The sequence below is a fragment of the Chrysochloris asiatica genome, unplaced genomic scaffold (assembly GCF_000296735.1).
Source record: "Chrysochloris asiatica unplaced genomic scaffold, ChrAsi1.0 scaffold00089, whole genome shotgun sequence".
Classification (NCBI taxonomy): Eukaryota; Metazoa; Chordata; class Mammalia; order Afrosoricida; family Chrysochloridae; genus Chrysochloris; species Chrysochloris asiatica.
The window spans coordinates 12,450,175-12,455,325 of NW_006408607.1; positions in this window are offsets into that span (position 1 = coordinate 12,450,175).

The following is a 5,151-nucleotide window of genomic DNA, read 5'->3' on the forward strand; positions in this document are numbered from 1 at the left end:
CCTTTGGTATGGATTACACGTCAATGTCAAGAAAACAAAAATCCTCAACAATGGACCAATGAACAACATTCTTGTCAACGTTGAAAAGATTGAAGTTGTCAAGGACATCATTCTTCTTGGATCAACTATAAATCACAATAGCAGCAGTGAAGAAATCTAATGATGTATTGCATTTGGGAAAATCTGCTGCACAAGACCTTTTTAAATTGTTGAATAGCAAAAATTTCAGCTTGAGTACTATGGTGCACTGACTGAAGCCATAGTAATTTCAATAACCTCACATGCATGTGAAAGCTGGACAGTGAATAAGGAAGACTGTAGAATAATTGATGCTTTGGGGTTATGGTGTTGGAGGAGAATATTTAAAGTGCCATGGGCTGCCAAAATAACCAATAGATCCTTTTTAGAAGAAGTGCAGCCAATATGCTCCTTGGAGGCCAATTGGCCATACTTTGCCTCTCAAACTTCAGACATATTGTCAAGAGGGACTAGTCACTGGAGAAGGATATCATGTTTGGTAAAATGGAGGGTCAGAGAAGAAGAGGAATATCCCAATGAGATGGATTGGACAGGTGGCAGCATTGATGGACTCAAGAATGGCAATAATAGTGAGGTTGGCCCAGGATCGGGCAGTTTTTTGTTCTGCTGTGCATAAGATCGATATGGGCCGGTACTGACTCGCTGACACCTAACAATAACAGCAACATTCATAAAGTTTTCAATGGGTAATCATTCTGGAGTGTACTGTTTCTCCATCTTCCTATTTTGTCTTAGTCCAGAAGTTCAACTGAAACCTTTCTGCTAAGGGTATTCTCTACTGGTATTTCAACTACTGGTGGCATATCTTCCAGCATCATAGAAACACATAAGAACCTATAGTATGACAAAATGACATGCTGTATAACTGTCATTAATTTTGATGAAAAAAAAATTTGTTACTGATTTTGCAAAATTTCATCAAATTATCTGCAGTGCCATTTTTGTCATCCTGGCCATATTTTCAAACTACCTCTACTTCCTCTTCTGGTTCCAATCTTACCATCAAATCACCAGAAGTTGTTGATGAACCTTTATTACATGCCTTGATTAATTTCAGACTGAAGAACTTCACAAAATTTTTCAATTTCTTCATTGCTGACTTTGGTGGTTGGAGCATAAATTTGAATAATAGTTGTATTAAATGAGCTTCATAGTAGCATATTGATATTTTCCTATCACAGACAGCACTACATTTCAAAATAGATATTGATGTGGTCTTTTTGATGATAAATGTGACTCCATTCTTTAATTTGTCATTCCTTGCATAGTAGACATGTTTATCTGATTCAAAATGACCAATAACATCCATTTCAGTTCACAAATGCCTAGCATATTTATCTTATGTGTCCCATTTCATTTTTGATGACTTTCAATTTTCCTAGATTTATACATCGTACATTTCTACATTCTGATTATTAATAGATGTTTGCTGTTGTTTCTCATTTTGAGTTGTGCCCTATCAGCAAATGAGGGTCCTAACAGCTACATTCCATTCACATCATCATAATGAACTCTACTTTCAGGATTCAGCTCTTCCTCAGTGGTATTTTGAGTGTCCTCCAACCTAAGGTGCTCATCTTCTGGCACACATATCTGATAATGTTTTACTGTTGTTCATAAGATTTTTCAGGAGCTCTGGTAGCGTAGTGGTTATGAACCGGGTTGTGAAACTTAAGATCAGCAGTTCAAAACTACCAGATGTTCTGTGGGAGAAAGATGAGGCTTTCTGCTATCGTAAAGATTTACAGTCTTGGAATCATGGTACAGGGTGGCTACGAGTTGGAACTGACTCCACAGCATATAATCACCACCACCAGTCCCTCAGAAGTAGACCGCCTATTTCCTTTCCTATTCTATTCTTAGTCTGGAAGTTCTGCTGAAAACTGTCCACCATGGATGACAATACTGGTATTTCAAATATCAATGACAAAGCTTCCAATATCACAATATCCAAGCTTCCATAGCATGACAAATTTCTAGATGCATTGGATACTTTTCAGTAGCTTTCAACAATCTTTGGTGATCTGGAATATATAGGTGCATCTGTATTCCTCAGTTGTCTTCTTCTTACCACTGTGATGTCTCTTTCTATACTCAGGTCTCTTTGTTATTCAGAAGTGGTTAAGTTTAGGATCCACCTTCCATTGCTACCATTTCATTAATATAGCCAAAGGAAACATATTTTCTAACAAGTTTGTGTTTGCAGTTACAGAAGTCAGAATTTCAGTATGCATTTTGGGGAACATAATGTAATACATAAGAAAAATTGTTGTTGCTGTTAAGTGTTCTTTCTGATCCATAGCAACCCTGTGTAAGGTTTCCAAGGACTAGCTGGTGAGCTTGAACTGCTGACCTTGCAGTACAAGCTGACTTTGTAGTCCATCACATTAAACCACAGTGCCAAACCAGGACTCCAATAACAAGGATTGTTGTTGTTGTTAAGTGCCATCGAGTTGGTTTTGACTCACAGTGATGCTGTATGGCATTTCTGAGGAGTAACTGGTGATCTTGAACCAGTGACCTTGTGACACAAACTGACCTTGCAGTCTAGTGCATTAACCCCCAACACCACACCAAACTCAAGAAATGTAAATAGTATAAGTGGGCTTCAAAACCTTCATGGAATTATAAGTAATGGATTTTTTTCCCCCACAAACTTCTTGGTATTCACTCACTTATGAATGCATATTCATGAATTATCAAAGGGATGGGTAAGCTCAGACAAGCAGCATCTTGTGGTAAAAGGGTTACTAAAACCAAGGCCCAAACACTGGACTGTCATGCCAGCTTTGATGCATTATCAGCTGTGATGTAACATAGTACTTTTGAGCCTCAGTTTCTTCTCCTGTAATCTGATTATTTTATACTAATGGATAGACATAGTACTTCTGTCTTTCTTTATTCCACAGCAGCATAAATGTAGCTTTCCTTTGAGATATTATATGCAGAAGAAAGAACAACTATGTTTAAACAGAAGTTGAGGGCATATGTTAGGGGTGAAGCGCAATGCTTTTCTTTAGTCATAATATATTTCATTTTATTGACTTTTTATATTTTCTAATGGTATAGACAATAGTCACATTTGAACAAATGTAGCCAAGTGAACTTAACCATATGAGTATATTTAGTTTTAATCTCAATTATTGAATGGAAAAATCTTTGAGGGTGAATATATTAAATGAATATTTATTTCATAGAAATGCAAGTATACTAGTTGTAGGTAGAAAATACATAATATATTTCTGGATTTCTTTTTCTCACTTTTTAAGAAGTTCTGTAGAAATTTTGCTAACTTTTTCTTTCTCGTATTCAATCCATTCTGTCACAGCTTTTACTAACAAATTCCCAAGCTACAATCCTGTATTCATGCTGTTTTTCTAATGGATGGATGTGAAGCACGGTGTCTGAAAGAAGCAGAATTAAATAGAGAAAAGAAGACTCAATTAGGTTCTAATGTAGGCTCTGATACTTGCTAATCCTATGACCTCAGTCACATCTTTTAACTTCAGAGTCATAAACTTGAATCAATCATCACCTCAGTTGCCAACCATGTCATTTTTGCAACATGACTCCATGGCCATAGGATGGATTTATGAGCTTATTATGTGCCAAATAATATGTCAGTAGTTAAAATTTTATTATCCAAAATAATAAATATCTTTATGAAGGGGCTTATTGAGTCATGAGCATGTTAACTAAATTATCCCAGCACACAGGTGCTAAGTTTCTGGGTAAGGATTTGAGTTAGGTTTATATGACTTCCCCGCCCCCCCCTCCCCGCCCCCATGAGCAAAAAGAACACACATGACAACAGAATCACAGAAACATGTGTGTTTCCCTTGTTGAAACTCTGAACCAGTAATAGCAAACAAACAATATTTCTGGTTTAGTACCAGAAAGGAAAAAATATATATACATATGATGTGAATGAAATAAAGTCCTCATTACTATTAATTTTAACTGCTGGGTAGGTGTCATACTTTTACCATGCCTAATTAAACACAACTAGATGGAAAACAATGATTATATTTGTATCCAATGGGGGCTGGAATTCACACAGGGTTTAAGGGTATGGAGTTGACTTAATGACGGTGGTTTTCTTAATTGTTTTTTTGTTTTGTTTTGTTTTGTTTTGTTTTGACATTTTAGCCATTAAGTACAGGGGAGAATATATTGAAACTGTCTTTCATTATGAGACAGCAGTTTCCTCTTAGTGAAGGACGTGTGTGAACAGTGTTACCACAAGCAGACATAGATTAACAGGAGGGAATAAAGTGTTTGATTTTTCAAAAATTTGAAATCCACAAAACTCATTAAAATCATCTACATTCTTTTATTCACATAAAATTATTTTTTGAAAAGAAGAGTGAAGATGAAACAGTCTTTTAAGGGTTATCCTTTTTTCCCATTTTCCCTAAGTTAAGTATTTTAAGCTATATCAATTATTTTTCATGAACAAATGATTTTGCAGTACATTGTTAATGGTAGAAATTCTGAGGTGACCCCAAGTGTTAAGCTCTCAACTACCAACTGAAAGGGAGGCAGTTTGAATCCACCTAGAAGTAACTTTCACCACTCATATGTCAGTTTTTTGCACTGTGGTGGCTTGCATTTTACTCTGAATCTGGAAATTATGCCACTGATATTTTTTTAATAGCTTTTATTGTGAATTGAGTGATAGTTTACATGGGAGAACATTGGTTTTGACTCATCCCATCATATTTCATTCCATTGCAATGAGTACAGTCCACTCCTTACATCATCATTCAACAGTATTTGCTTCTATTCCACTGATATTTTAAATATCAGCAGAGTCACCTATAGTGGAGAGGTTTCAGTTCAGCTTCCAGATTAAGATAGACTAGAGAGAAGGAGAGATGAACAGAAGAGCAGTGGAAAATTGTCAGTACCAGGATATTGAGTATTGCAATATGATGAAGAGCACTCAAATATTGTCAGATGTAATTCTGGAAAATGAACTCCTCAGATTGGAAGGCACTCAAAATACAATTAAGGAAGAGCTACCTTCTCAAAGTAGAGTTGACTGTGATGATATGAATGGAGGAAAGTTTTGGGACCTACATTTACTGAAGAGGCACAACTCATAATGTG